The sequence below is a fragment of the Eptesicus fuscus genome, chromosome 5, assembly GCF_027574615.1.
Source record: "Eptesicus fuscus isolate TK198812 chromosome 5, DD_ASM_mEF_20220401, whole genome shotgun sequence".
Lineage (NCBI taxonomy): Eukaryota > Metazoa > Chordata > Mammalia > Chiroptera > Vespertilionidae > Eptesicus > Eptesicus fuscus.
Window position 1 is genome coordinate 46,765,749 of NC_072477.1, and position 16,793 is coordinate 46,782,541.

The 16,793-nt window shown below is 39.9% G+C and overlaps 1 protein-coding gene across 1 annotated transcript in view; it reads right to left on the reverse strand.

Moving 5' to 3' along the window:
* Nucleotides 1-16,793, reverse strand: part of USP3 (ubiquitin specific peptidase 3) — a 104,197-nt gene that overhangs the window by 73,303 nt on the left and 14,101 nt on the right. The window lies entirely within an intron of this gene.

A 16,793-nucleotide genomic window follows, 5' to 3' on the forward strand; every position in this document is an offset into this window, starting at 1 on the left:
TGACGGGGGACCTCAGGCCATGACCCTGCCCTGGCGCTAGGCTGGGGGACCTCAGGTCATGCTTCCCACCTTGGCACCATGCCAGGGGACCTGAGGCCGCACCCCCCGCCCAGCAGGGCTTGACAGGGGAGCTCAGCCCACGCCCCCCACCCCACCCCCCAGCGCCAGGCCAGGGGGACCTGAGGCCGCGCCCCCGGCCCCGGCGCCAGGCCGGGGGACCTGAGGCCATGCCTCCCACCTGGTGGGGCTTGATGGGGGACCTCAAGGTGGCCCTGCCCCGGTGCTGGGCCAGGGGACGTCAGGCTGCTCCTCCCACCCCAGCGCCAGGCTGGGAGACCTCAGGCCATGCCCCCCACCTGGCAGGACTTGACGGGGACCTCAGGCTGCGCCACCCGCCCCAGCGCCGGGCCAGGGGACCCGAGGCTGCACCCCCTGCCTAGTGGGGCTTGACAAGGGTGGGACCGGCCCGGTCTGGATCTAGCCCAATGGGGGAGGGGCCAGCCGGGTCTGGGTCTCGTGCAATTTTTTAGGCGCACCTGGGTGGGCGGGGACTTGACTCTGGGTCCCATGGTTCGCCCCAGACTCTGACAGGAGGAAGATTTTCATATACATTTTACTAATTTTCTTTCATCTCTGACACTTCTATTATAGAGAAAGGGCAAATAGCAATATTAAAATATTTCCTCTAATTAATTTCCATTTAATGTGCACGAATTTCATGCACCAGGCCACTAGTACTATTATAAATGACAACTTTCAGTTTATTTAGTAAAGGCATAACCTAAGGATACAATTAGGAGCACTAAACCCAATTCTTCCAAATCAATGTCTCAGTTACATAAAATATAACTAAATATGACAACTGCATATAATTCTTGCTGAGAGTGTAATCAGAACATTAATTATTTTAGTTTAAGTATTATGGAGTGGGGAAGGCTAACAGGGTTATGAATATTTTTTAAATATTAATCACAATTTTACTTGCTGTTTATCCAATTTTTTCCCCCCAAAAGCCCAATAAACATAACAATGATTTTCAAAAGGGAAGGGATATAAAAATCACCTGGGAAGATTTTTCATAACACATATGTTCTACTGAGACAGAAAGAACGTGTATTTTCAGAAAAGCAGCTTCCCAGATAACTGCCTAATAATACAACCCCTTGAGAACCACTAGTTAGCCTCCTAGGAGCATGGGAGGGGCAGCACAGCACAGCCACACACTCAGGATTATAGTAAATCCATTGTCTGGCATATAACATGTGTTCAATAAACATTTGTTGATCAACCAAAAGACTCGTATGCATGCATATAAGCATAACCAATGGACACAGACAATAGGGGGGTCAGGGCCTGTGCTGAGAGGTGGGGGCAGGCTAGGAGAGGTCAATGGAAGAAAAAGGAGACATATGTAATACTTTCAACAATAAAGAATTAAAAAAATAGTAATAAACATTGGTTGAAAGAAAGTTTAAATTTCTTAGTTTAAAATACCAAGCTCTTCCAAAACCTGGTCCCTACCTTACTGCTCTTGCCTTATCATACATTACAACAGGTCTTTCTCACTGTTAAGAAAAATTAACCAGACCTAGCTGGTTTGGTTCAGTGGATAGAGGATTGGCCAGAGGACTGAAGAGTCCCTGGTTTGATTCCGGTCAAGGGCAAGTACCTTGGTTACAGGCTCAATCCTGCAACCAATCGATGTGTCTCTCTCACATCGATATTTCTCTCTGTCTCTCCCCCTCCTTTCCACTCTCTCTAAAAATCAATGGAAAAAATATCCTTAGGTGAGGATTAACAAAAAAAAGAAAGAGAAGAAAAATTACCCAAAATGGAGAATAAGGTTAATCAAGAACTGTAAACCCTTCAAATGTATAATTAAACATTTTTAATAGGTCCTCCTAAAGATATTTTATTATAGTACCACTAGAAGCCGAATGCATGAAATTCATGCAAGGGGCTTGACCCTCGCAGCCCCAGCTTCATCTGGAAAGTCGTCCGGAAGGTCATTCGGTCGTCCGGTCTAATTAGCATATTACACTTTTATTACTATAGATTGTCTGACCTGGTTCTATAGATTAGAAACCAAATTCTATTAAGTTAAGGTAAATTTGTAGATTTTTATTCAGTAGAGTTAATTTCTTTCCCACAGAATCCAAAGGTTTTACTACCCTGTAGGACATGAACCAATTTTGTACCTAGTTGAGCAATTTATTTAAATGTTCTTTCTTTAGTGTCAACATACACTCAATTCCTCAAATGCTTTTGGAATCAGCTTTACCATCCTGCTGTTTCCCTAATAGTGAGTAAATAAATCTATGACATATGGTCATTCTATATTTGTCTGGGAGGAGTGGAGTGGACAAGGAAGAATAAAAGAGCACAGTGATATTCTGACCAACAAGGCTCTAACTATTTTTTAATAGTTTTATATTGATATTTAGAGAGAGAGGAAAACAAGAGAGAGAGAGAAACATCTTTGTGAGAGCACAACATCAATGGCTGTCTCCTGCATGCACCCCAACAGGGATCAAGCCACAACGCTGGCATGTGCTCTTGATTGGGAATCGAACCAGCAACCTCCTGCTGCACTGGATGATGCTCAACCAACTGAGCCACACATGGGCCAGAGCTCTAACCTATTCTTGAATATGAATGCTTTGAATGTAAAATCCCTTTCCAGGGAGCCAAAGGCCCTACCTTTCTTTAGGGCAGTTGTCGGCAAACTGCGGCTCACGAGCCACAGGCGGCTCGCGAGCCACGGTTTGCCGCTCTGTTGACTAATGAGTTTGCTGACCACTGCTGTAAGGCAATACCCTTACCCAGAAGTTTTGACTTCAGGTTAAAGACATTAGTACATTATTAAAATGTTTTTTAAGTGTTTTTCCCTAAGGCAGTGGTCGGCAAACTCATAGTCAACAGAGCGGCAAACCGTGGCTCATGAGCCGCAGTTTGCCGACCACTGCTTTAGGGTAACTCACACATTTACATTAATTGCCAGAGCCATCCTAAAGGTATCTGAGTTTTTTACTCCGTTGGGTCCAATTTTGTTATGTTTTTATAAGCTACATGACAGAAAGACTAAGAAGGATACCTGCCAAACTGCTAACAATTATTTTAGGCAGGTACATGAGAAAACTGTTTGTGGAGGGAGACTGTTGGTTTTTCATTTGTACACTCCTGTGGTACTGAATTTATATCAACAAGAAGATGATGTATTTATAGTTTGAAGAGAAAGTCCTAAAATGTGTATTTTTAAGAAGGAAAATAGCCCTACCTGGTTTGGCTCAGTGGATAGAGCATCAGCCTGTGGACTGAAGGGTCCCAGGTCCAATTCCAGTTAAGGGCACATGCCTGGATTGCAGGCTCAATCCCCAATAGGGGGTGTGCAGGAGGCAGCCAATCAATGATTCTCTCTCATCACTGATGTTTGAATCTCTCTCTCCCTCTTCCTTCCTTTCTAAAATCAATAAAAATATATTTTTAAAAATAAAGTAAAAAGAAAAATTAGAAAATAGCTTACATATTCATGGTTTGAGAGATAATTTGCAGAATTAAAAAACTACAAATATTACAGTTTTGTTCCTACAGCAAATCTCCTTCTTTTTCTCTTAGTGAGTAGTAAGAAACCCTGTAACTCAATTTGGGAAAAAATAACTGTAGAAGTTTAATATTATCCTCATGTAATTATAATTGTTATAATAGTAACTATGGGCCCAATTTTTTAACTACCTAGAGTTCTTTTTAATAATGAAAAATTTTTTTATTATTTTAAATGAAGGGAAAGAAATCTACAGCTAAATCACTATTACTTTTATGTGTTTCCTACCAAGTGTTCCTTTCCCCCCTTATAGTTGTAAATATACACACAGTACATAAAATTTTATAATCTAACTAGTGGCCCAGTGCACGGATTCGTGCACATTGAATGGAAATTAATTAGAAGGTGGCTGGCAGGGCAGGACTGGGCGAGACGAGCCGGACATGCCCTGGAGCCAACCTACAGCAGTCCCTCCCTGGGCAGCCACACCTGGGGCGGCACCATGGCTTGAAGGGCATCTGCGCAGTAAGCGGGGTCCCTTCTGGCCCTCGGGATCGGCTGAAACCGGCTCTCCGACAGCCCCCGAGGGGTCCCAGAGTACGAGAGGGCACTCTGCAAAGTTGCTATTGTACAGGGTGTGGAACGCAAATGCAAGTGGGCAGTAAATCAGACTCAGGGCCAACAGTGCCCCAGCAACAACATAACCCATGGTCGAAGGTGGAATCGTGGGGTCCAGCGAGGAATCGGGCTCCCTCCTCTCTGGTCCCAGGGTACATCACCTGAAAAGCACCGCTGCCAAGTCACCAGAGCTCGGCAGCTCCTGCGTTGAGCATCTGCCCCCTGGTGGTCAGTGCACGTCATACCTACCGGCCAGTCAGCCAGTTGCTTAGCCTTTTATATATACAGACTAGTGGCCCAGTGCACGAATTTGTGCACATTGTAAGAAAATTAATTAGAAGAAATATTTTTTTAATTTATTTATTTTTAAAAAATATATTTTATTGATTTTTTACAGAGAGGAAGGGAGTGGGATAGAGAGTTAGAAACATCGATGAGAGAGAAACATTGATCAGCTGCCTCCTGCACACCCCCTACTGGGATGTGCCTGCAACCAAGGTACATGCCCTTGACCGGAATCAAACCTGGGACCCTTGAGTCTGCAGGCTGATGCTCTATCCACTGAGCCAAACCGGTTAGGGTAGAAGAAATATTTTAATATCGCTATTTGCTCTTTCTCTATAATAGAAGTGTCAACCAAATTCACGATCTACAATGGCAGATCGAAACATGTGTGTGATTGGTGCCAGCGAGAGCTTTATATGTATCGTGCATGCAAGAGTCAACTTAGCCTTTTATAGATATAGAATAAACTTACTTAATTAGACCCGCTTTCTGATTTGGCTAACCTTTTTCCAGCCCAGTGAAGCACCCCAACTTCTCTTTCAGGTAATTGTCAGTAACACAGCAGTAAATATCAACACAAAGCAGATTATTATTGTAGGGAGAACAAAGGGCAAAATATTTAACTGCAGCAGTGTTTGACTATATTCTGCGCAATGAGAAAACCTGAAGTCATTTTCAAGGTCCACCAGTTCTTCTTTTCAGTCGAATCAAGTTTCTAAGCTTTCTAAATCTCTGTTTTCTGGCTAATGAAAAGAAAATAGGATTCCACCGAGTCTCCTATCTACCTACTCCAGGACTTCTGTGAAGATCAAATGAGATGAAGCACGGGAAAATGCTTCACGGACATTTGGTTAAAGTGTGAAATGTTTGCACCTGGCTATAAAACAAGTCGTGTTCCTGGGCTGAAGAAACTCCAAGGAGGCTAATCGCTAGGGAGAGGAAGCTGGGCAATGCTATGTGATGTCATTACCCAGCGCCCACAGTGACCATTTCTGGGCTGGGCTGGGCTGTGGGCCGCATTTTGTGCCATGGGGTCTCGGCAGCATTGGCTGTGATTTGGTGGGGTGTCGCTCTAGGGTGGTGGTGGGGCTTGTGTCCCACTTGGGGGAAGCCGAGTGTTGCTTTGTGGGCACCAGGTCTGCTGTGCCATTTATTGTTAAATGGCCTATCACTAGGGAGAGGAAGCCAGGCGTTGCTACGTGACATCATTACCCAGCGCCCACTACCACCATTTCTGGGCTGGGCTGGGCTGTGGGCTACATTTTGTGCCATGGGGTCTCAGCAGAGTCGGCTGCAATTTGATGGGCTATCATTCCAGAATGGTGGCAGTGCCTGTGTCCCACTTGCAGGAAGCCGAGTGTTGCTTGGTGGGCGCCAGGTCCGTGGTGCCGTTTCTCTGTAAATGGCCAGTGTGTGTCATGGCAGCTCCTGCATTGAGCGTCTGTCTCCTGGTGGTCAGTGCACATTATAGCTACCAGTCAGACAGACACTTAGTATATTAGTCTTTTATATATATAGATTGTTCCACTATCAGTATATTGAATGCATTTCTTCTAAAAAATATATTTTTATTGATTTCAGAAAGGAAGGGTGAGGGAGAGAAAGATAGAAACATCAATGATGAGAGTCATTGATTGGCAGCCTCCTGCACACCCCCTACTGGGGAGTGAGCCTGCAATCCAGGCATATGCCCTGACCAGGAATTGAACTGTGACCTCCTGGCTCATAGGTCAACACTCAACCACTGAGCCACACTGGTGGGGCTGAATGCATTTCTTCATGTTTTTGAATTTAGAACAACGTATTCTAAATCTAGTACAGAATTACTAGTCTAGAATAAAGTTTTATTAATATTTCAATTTCTTAATTTCAAGTTTTTAACAAAGTACCCTAAGGCTGAGGGGAGGAAGGAATGAGGAGTATCTGTTTAATAGGTCTGAGGTTTATTTTGGGGTGATGAAAATGTCTTGAAACTAGAAACTAGATAGGTTGTAGATTTACTAAGCGTCACTGAATTGTGCACTTTGAAAGGGTTGTTATGTTATATGAATCGCACCTCAATAAAATAAATATAAGTAGATAAATAAGTAAGTAGGTATTTAAGACAGGAAAGAGGAGCGACAATAAAAGAGAATATTGACTTTCAAAAACATTGGAACAAATGACTATACCTTTTCATAAATCTCAAAAAAGACATTCTAAATCAAGATACCCAATTTCTTCTATCATAAACATTTATAATAAGAGAGTAAAGACTTATTAAGTCTTAATAAGAAAGTAAGGGAGTTGGTCTTGGCTATTTAAAGGATAGTCCTCTGAAGGCTTAATACTTCCATACTGGAAAAAACATTTGAAGGCTAAGAGTTATAGAAAATAGGGTATGATAGGCATTCTAAAGCCATAAATTGCATTGCTTTGGGGAATATTCACTCTGTCTATACACACCTTATCCAAATTAAGAACCCTTAATGTAATAAAGACAATTATAAAATAAAATGAAAAATACTGGCTTTAAATTAACCAAATTCTCAATAACTATGTATAGAACAGGTCATAGCATGAATAAAAGATACATATAATCTTAAAGTCATTTATTTTAATCACCTTAAGGGGAAATAATATAACAAGGTAGTCTCAATTTACAGACAGATGAGTTCAAAAGTTTATCTGTAGGATGAACCTGTTTCCCATGGGAACAGTATTAGAGGTACCCAGGCTCTTCTGTAAAACTCTAAATGAACCATAACGTAACTGAATTTTTATAAATATATGATAGAATAAAATCATAATCCCTAAAATATTTTTAAGCTCTAAATTTACTATCTATTCAGTATGACATAAAAATATTAAACTGAAGGTTTATTTTAAAATTTGTAAGTGCTAGTATTTGAGAGAAAGACAGTACTATGGATGGAAAGTTGTAGAAGTTCAAAAGATAAGTCTGAGAATTTATGTGCTTTTTATTACACCTAATTACATTTCAAGGTCATTTGAATTTGCAGTGTATTTCTCACACTGTTCCACTTGGCCACAGCAGGGTCATTGGATCTCATAAACAGAGTCTTGTCTTCTTTCACGGAGATTATAAAATTTCTTTAAAGTTACTCCCTCCTCCAGCAATCTCTCATTGGCTTCAACTCTTCCAACCCCAAGTTCAGTGTCTCTTCTCTCAGTCTCTGGATATCTCAGCCTGAAGGTTGGCACTACCTAGGCTCCCTCCACCGTTCTCCTTCAGGTATGGCTGCAGAACCTTCCTCTGGCCCACTTCTCACCCCAGCCACAAGCTCTGCAAGGTGTCAGCAGGCCTCTTTGGAGGAAATGGAGAATCTTGATCCTCTCCTAAGGCCATTCTCCAGAAGGAAGAAGCTGTTAACACATGCAGTGTGGGCACAGGGGTGGAGAAGCACAGGCCTCTAAAACCTGCTCACTCTCAGGTCTTCTTCCTAAATCCCCCCAAAATGTTAATCCTCTTGGGAACCAGGAGGTGAGAACTGATGGGGCGCAGAGGGGAGGCATCCAAGGGATCCAGAAACCAAAGTGGTTTTCCGGCCTACTAGTCCTGGGAAAGGAAATCGTAGTCTGCTCCTTTATCAATCGAGAAAGAAGGGCAGAAAACTAGGGAGTTCGGCGCTTAAAGGAGCCTATTTATACAGGAATATTTTCAGGTTGTGTTCAGGAGACAAACAGTTCATAAGACAAAATGGCATCAACACCAAATATAACATTCTTTCCACATAACCACTCATCTTCAAAATCCTTTGTATTCACTAGATAGAACCTAGTAATATAGACTACATTTGATATTCAAGGCCTATCAAGGATTCTCCTGGAATTCTAAAAAAATATTTATAAAATATGATGCACTTAAGGTTTATGATACAACTTAGTCACTGTCTCTACACAGAAAATAGTTCAAGCACACAGCACTAACAGGCAAGCCATTTATAGTGCATCCATTATTGAACAGTTGCTGCAACTGGGAGAGAGGCCCTTTACCTTCCAAGGAATGCAAAAGGTGAGGATCTGCTGACCTGGATTTTAGTCCTGGCTCTTCCATTACCAGCTACAGAACTGAGAACATCACTACTCTCTGGGTCTATTTCTTCATTGTAGTTAGATGATGAGCATGTCCCTTCTAATCATAAGATTATTCAAAGAATGTAAGGCAAAAAATAGATGAAACAATCATGTCATCTTCTCCTATAAATTTTTTTCAATTCTACTTTTCACCTACTTTTCTTTAACGGCTTAACAAAAAAAATTAATTGCTAATGTAGTATAATTTCTAAACCAACAGCTTTTTGTTTTTTCAGCTTTTTTTTCCTGCCTCCCACCACCCCCGAGAAGCAAATACATTCCACCACATCAGTAACAGCAACTCACTGCAAATGAGGGGTGAAGGTGTGTGGAATCACTGTTCAAAACCATCATAGGCAAACATGCTGCTACAACAGTAAAGCTCAGAACATCCCCACCAAAGCATGCAGAACTGTTAACGTTCAACACTCTAAAATATCAGCAATCCATAAGAAAACACCCATAATATGCGTTTCTTACTAAGTAAATTCATTTTTACCTAGGTAATGTTTATTTAGTATATACTATGTGCTAAATACTATTGCATCCACTTTATGACTATTACTTCATTTAATCCTTTACAATCCAGCGCGGTGCATATTGTTATTTGGCATGTTTACAAGGCAAAGAGAAGTTATGTAACTTGCTAAATTAGTGACAGAATTGGAACTCAAACTCAAACAGTGTTTGCAATCATTTTAGTTTTAAAAAGATCCCATTCTCTGTGTTTCTGTATATATATTACATACCTTTATATACATTTTTTAAAAATCTGGGAGGTATATAGTAATTATGAGCAATTAAATAAAAGGAATGAGATGAAGGATTACAGGCACACGGACCACCTTTCAACTATACTGTTTGAATTTTTTCAGAAAAAAATACTTTTATAATAAAAATAAATTTTAAATGCCTCACATTTAAAGATACTCTTATTCAAGTTCTCCTAATGAAAGAACTTATTCTAAATTAAGCATGAGTGATAAGTTAAATCAAAATCCAAGACTACAACTAAGTGGGTTTGTAAAAATTTGATCAATGAAAACAAAATTTTTGCAGCTGTTATTCAACACACACACACACACACATACACACACACACAACATAAAAGTATCAATAGTAAAAGTGTTAGTCTTCTTGAAATTGGAGGATAGGGCACATATACCCAGGTTGCAGGTTCAGTCCCCAGTGGGAGCACGTGCGTGAGGCAACCCATCAATTGATGTTTCTGTCTCCCTTCATCTCTCTCTAAAATCAATAAGAAACATTTCCTCAAGTGAAGAGAGAGAGAGAGGGAAGGGGAGAGAGGGAGAGAGGGAGAGAGGGAGAGAGGAAGGGAGAGAGGGAGAGAGAAGGAACTGGCCCATAATGTAGTCTAGAAAAGAAGAAATCCAGCTATACTAAGTAACTGCCAAAGGTGCCAAAGCTGCCAGAGTGCAGCCAAAATCACTGTCTGTGCACCCCCCACCCCCCTGCTGGGCATTGGGTTCCCAGGAATTCCCAGAATAGGGAAACAAATTTCTCTTAAAAAGCAACAGAAGGTGCCCAGGGCCAAAGGATGATCCAAAGTAGAGCTTGGGAAGCTAAGCAGAGGTCTAAATAAGGCAGGAGGAAGAGACCAGGCATGAGCACCAAATTCAAAATGGTTGGAAGTAGAGGTTTGGACTCAAGGCCAAGATCATGGAAGCAAGCATTCACAACCAAGGCAAGGAGGGCAATTATGACGCAGTTTATCTTGGTTGTCTTTCTCCTTTGTCCCAATGGGAATATTTTCCACCTTCCTCCTTCTGGCAGCTCCCTCTTGCCTCAGTCCCATTCTTATTCAAGGCTAGCAATCAATTTCTCCTGAATCATTAGATAAGTAAATTGTTTTCTGGTGAAGTCACAGTTCAGTATTTCCCATAACCATTCTCTTTCCATTTAATGGCCCTCTGATAGATTAAAGATAGCGACAAATTCTTTGACATTTTTCTGAACGAGGCAGGTCTTCGTCTACATTCCTTGTATGGGGCAGGCTCTGGAACTGCCCTGGCCAAATGAATGGCAGAAGTGACTCTGTGTCAATTTGCAGGTCCAGGCCTTAAGAAACTGACAGCTTCCTCTTCCTATTGCTTGGGAGGCTAGCTCTTTAGAGAAGCCAACCACCATATAAGAAGTCTGATCACCCTGAACCAACATATTATAAGAAGCCCAAACCTCATGGAGAGACCTTGGAGAATATGACATTTGTCAGGGTGGGGAAGACCGGGAAAGGGAGAGAGACAGAGACAGAGACCAGGGAGCACAGAGGCTCCAGATATGCGAATGAAGAGGCTATCTTGGAAGAGGACGTTCCAGCCCCAGGCACTCCAGTCACAGGTACTCCAGCTGATGCAACACCAGCTAAATTCTTTCTGAATTCCTGACCCAGAAAATCATAAGCAAAATCAAATGGTTGTTTTAAATCACTAAAATGTAGGATAGCTTGTTATGCAGCAATAGATAACCAGAATACCACCTGTAGAAGGAGGGATATCAGTGATACAGCATTAACCACTCACCCTCACCAACAACTCACTGGAATGATTGACACTGTTGTTCAGAAGTGAAGATGGGAACCTTCAAGGCTTTCTACCCCATAAGAATCAAAACTCTTTAAAGACTAGACTATCCCCTCTGCAACAGAGGTAGTAAGAGTAAAGACATACCAGTCTATCATCAACTAAGCTGCTATCATCCTTTGGACTGGCTCTTTTTGTGGCCCATCAATATTTCAATAACTCAAATCCAGATGTGCTGTCATTATCATAAGGCAGAATAATTCTTTCTTGAGCACAAACATCACTCCAAGTATTGTTCAGTATTGTAAAAACGACCTTCAAAATCTCAAAAACAGTATTCCTATAGTAACCCCAAAGTCTGGGTTAAATCCTTAAGGAGGTCATTTGCACTTGCAGAATTCCTTTTCTCATTAAAAGCTACAAAGCCTTACCCTTCATTCCTTTTGCGTCATCGGATTATCTTCTTTAGAAGCATTCTGGGAAACCTCAGATTTTATTGAAGTTTGAATTTGAAAAACTGACTCTGAATAAAAAGTTGAGAACATCCTACTCCATCTCTGTTTACCATTCTATTTTTACTCTGAGTTCTGACACATTCCTCTGCCAGCCTGACTTGATCCCCATCATACCAAGTGATGTCTCACCCCAGGCCTTTGAAGCTGGGATCAAGAGCCCACATCCAAACCAGAATCCCAAGATTTCTGCGGAAATACTCACACACTTTTCTCTTCGCGCTCTCAGTCAATTGTTGCACAGAGACCCAGAAGGAGGAGGTAGGCAAGGGGCACACTGACCAGAATTCTGCTTCACCTCATTTTTGACTGAACTGAGCAGAGGCCGTGATCACTTGCCCATGACCTCTAACACTACCAAAAGAACTCGTTCCTTCTTTAATACAAAAATGTACCAAACTGACTGGGTTACTCTCATAGGAATGTAACTGCTACTCTGCAGATTCAAACATGTTACAGTGCTTGCCCGAGCCAGGCAGTTTAGTTGGTTGGAGCATTGTCCTATACACCAAAAAGGTTACGAGTTCTATTCCAGGTCAGGGCACATATGTAGGTTGTGGGTTCATCCCTGATTCGAGTGTGTTCGGGAGACAACCAATCAATGTTTCTCTCTCACATTGATGTTTCTCTCTCTCTTCTCCTCTCCCCTTCCTCTCTCTCTAAAATCAGGAAAAAAAATATCCTCGGGAGAGATTTTTTAAAAAGCATTGTAAAGGACATGTGATATATAATGAAGTAAGCTTGGGCTTCAGAAACAACAATCTTAGTTTACCTTCTAGCTTTACCATTCTTTTAACAACAACTTAGGGGAGTTGTTCCAGAGTCTACTTCCTCATCTGTAGAATAGAATAAATACCACCTCTATTCACATGGCTATGGTAAGGATTTCATGAGATAAACAATATAAAGTGTACAGCAAAGGGCCTAACAAATAGAAAGCACCCCATGATTGTTAGAGCCTTCCCCACTGAATATATAAATATATCGTTATTGATTTTAGAGAGGAAGGGAGAAGGGAGAGAGATAGAAACATCAATGATGAGAGAGAATCACTGATTGGCTGCCTCCTGCATGTCCCCTACTGGGGATCAAGCCCACAACCTGGGCATGTGCCCTTGACCGGAATCGAACCTGGGACTCCTCAGTCCACAGGTTGATGCTCTATCCTCTGAGCCAAACCAACTAGGGCTGAACATATATTTTAAAAAGTTTATTTCAAAACTGATGTAACTACCATAACCACCTTAATATAAGAATCATTAAATTTTATATATGCAATGTAAAATACACACCCTTGGGAGCAATTGCAATTTAGAAACAAACTTTGAGAGATGTGCAAGGAGGTTTAGAAACATTTAAGTAAGTATAGAAGCAACTTAGGTGTCAAACCATACTGAAATATACTGAACTCAGAGGTATTTGGAGATTAAATCATGATTCACTAATCTGATCAATCAGAATACACCTTAGGTATTACAATATCCAATACAATAAGGTTAGAAGCCCAGTCATTTAAAAATATTTTTAAATTTCTAACTTTTGTTTTAACAAAGAAATAAATAGGAATGATTTCAAAACATTCTAGGTTTAAGATAGGGTGATCAGCTTATTTTTAGGGACAGTAGGTTCAAACTTCTACTCTAAATAATTCACTTCTTTTCCACTTTATTGCCTGCTTCTCTTTAAGGGGCAATGTCCTTGGCTCTTAGAGGCTAATTTTGAGACTATGCTCTAGCCTACTTTCTCAACCTTTTCCATGTCAGGACATGCACAGAAAATGATAGCATCTGTATGGCATATGCACACAAACTGAAGAGACTTCTCAGGGCCAGAAGTGATCTGCTTGGAGGCTCTAACCCCCTCAGGCTGAGACTATTATCTCAACCCACATGTAATCCATTCATGGCTCCCCTAATGGGAAGCCATGCTCACCAATCTTTTACATGGTTATCTAGCAATGTAGGAAGAAGTCCTCCTACTCCAATGCCCACTTGTTTGAACGAAAGACTGGAAGTCATCAACCACCTGAGAGGGCCAGCAGAATTATCTGGCAATTTAAGATGCCACTCCTCTGAGAATCTGCAGTTTATAAATACCCCTAATGCTCTGAAACCTATCAGAGAAAATAGATGCCCAAATCTTTATTTCTATCCTATGTAAAACTGTCTGTTTTACTGCCATTCTATAACCCCAGGGAGCAGCCAGTCAACAGTATGACATGAAGGAACCTAAAATGAATTAAATTAAAAGAGAGAAGTGCCAGAAATAGATGAGTCTGAGTAGAGGGTGGTAAAACAGCATTGCTGAATATGTACAAGCAATAGTCAACTGCTTAAAATGTACCTGGATCCAGAGCATATGATTAGCTACTACTGACTAAAAATGTTTCCATGGTCGCTTCCAGGTCTCTGATTTCAAGGTTGCCCAGGCAGAAAAATAATTACAATAAAGTATTTCACTTCAGTAGTCTTGAACACATTTTTAAGATCACAGTAAGAGCTCAAAGACAGGAGCAGGCAGACAAATATCTTGAAGTATTCTTTTTAAAAATATATATATTTTTTTTATTGATTTTTAGAGAGAAAAACATTGATGTGAGAGAGAAACATCAATCATTTGCCTCCTACACACACCTCCAGCAGGGATCAAACCCGCAACCTAGGCATGTGTCCTGACCAGCTATTGAACCAGCGACCCTTCGATGCTTGGGACGATGTTCAACCAACTGAATCACACCAGCTAGGGCTTGAAGTATTCTTATAAAATCACTTACATATTACTGTTCATACAATTAGAAAGTTAAAACTTTTCATCTTCCTTGAAGACAGCCAAAATACAAAAATGTATTTATATAAGGCTATCAGTTGCATCATTACTTGTAACTATAATATGTTGGAGACAACCTAAATGCCCTAACATAGGAGAGTGGTTGAATTCACTGTGACACATCCACAAATAGGAGTACTATGAAACGATTACTGCTATCCAAAATATACTGTTAAATGAAAGAAGCAAAGTCCAAACGAGTATACTTAAGCTTGCGATCTTTTGTGAGAGAAAATAAGAAAAGACTCCTATATTTTCATTTAAAAAAAGAAAAAGAAATGCAGGAAGAATAAATCAGAATAATTGGTTGTCTACAAGGAGTGAGTGGGAATGAGTGGAGGGATTGGGTAGTAATACTTCTAGATACAGTTTTCAGTTTTGGAACCATGCTAATGTTTTACATATTCAAAAAGTAAATAAAAATCAAGGATGATGTGCAAAAACATCTAAAATGGAAATTAACACAAACAAATGAACTTAACTGTATGTCAAATAAATAATATGTGTAGTAACAGGAGGGAGACTAACCCAAATAACTTTTGAACATATACTTTATATATTGTCAGCATCCAGACAAAAAGAACTGTAAAGAAATACTGACCTCTAGTTATAAGGGTTTTCTTTGCAGTGGTATCGGTTAGCAGTTCTGGAACTGCTTTCTCTGATTATGGCATTGAGCAAATGAGTACATATGTTGGAGATAATGGGAACCATATTATCAGTGTTGGAAAAGTGCATTACAAGTAAGGAAAAGGGCAAGGCTAGATCTGTAGTGTGAAGTTGGAATTATAGGCATCAATATAAACTATTGGTTTTATACACATACACACACACACACGTATAGACATGTATATTTGTATTTCTTAGCTCTTATCCACTGAGAGATCTTAGTTTATAAACATTATTTATTTCCAACAAAAAGAAATGAGTGCTACTTGGAGAAATGGCTGATTGCAAGCAAGGCTGGGGCAGGCTGAGTACAAAATGAGCCTGGAGCATCTTGCTGTGCCAGAGTAAGAAAGAGCTCAAAGAGCAATAGGGACATGTCAACATTACGGCTCTAGGCGTTTCCCACTAGCCAAATCTAAGACATGTTGAGCCTCAAAATAAATAACAAAATATCGCAAAATAAAGTAAAAATCTGAGTCTATACTAATAAATAAAACAAGTGGGAGAGAAAGGAAAACTTTCCCTCACAGAATATCAACTAATATGTTTAGAAGAAATACAAATTAAAAGATCAACATCTTGCAACTGCCCTAATAATAACTGATTCAGTCAAGAATTATCAATGTGTGATAAGTTTAGGTGAAAGTTTGGTAACGAACAGGATATATATACACACAAGGTGGAGCAAAAGTAGGTTTACAGTTGTATGAGAAACACAGTTTATTCTTCTATTATTATTTATTAATTACTGTATTATTTTTCACAAGAACCATAAACCTACTTTTGCCCCATCCTGTGCATATATATGATCTCAAAGTCTCTCTCACAAATTACTTATTAGTAACAAAGAGAAAAATAATAACTTTACAGTGGAAAGTTACTTCCAAATATTACCTTAATAAAGTAACCAATGTTAAAAGGTGAAGGGATTAAAAAAACCCTCACAGACACAGACAACAGTATGGTGATTACCGGAGGGTAAGGGGGAGGTAGAAGATGGCTTAGGAAGGTAAATGGTAATTGAAGGAGACTTGACTTGGGGTGGTGAACACACAATACAATATACGGTTGATGCATTATAGAATTGGATACTTGAAACCTATATAATTTTATTAATTAATGTCGCCCCAATAAATTCTATTATAAATAAAAATTTAAAAAAATAAATTCAATTTAAAAAAATTAAATAAAAAGTAATCAACGTTAACATCACCAAAAGTAAACTATCATATACCTCTTAATATATGTCCTGAGAACAAAATGTTACTTCTGCAGTATTCCTACCAAAATAATGCATAAATTAAATCTAATCATGAGAAAACATTAGAAAAACTCAAATTGAGAAACATTCTACAAAATCATTGGCCTGTATTCTTAAAAAAAACATCAAAATGAGAAAGAAAAAGGCTAAGGAACTTCTCCAAATTAAAGGAAACTAAAAAGTTATGACAAAAAAATTAAATGCATGGTCTTGGATTAGATCCTGGGGAGGTAGAAGGGGGGACAAAAAAGTGAAATACATAAAACAAAAAACATAATATATAAAATATATAATTGGGACAACTGGAAAAATTTGAATATGAAATGTGCATTAGCTAATACTATTGTATCAGTATTAAATGTCTTGATTTTGACCAATATTCTGTGCTAATTGAAAAGAAAGTTCTTGTTCTTGGAGAAAAAAAGCAAAGCTGAAGTATAGATAAAGGACCATTTTATCTGCAA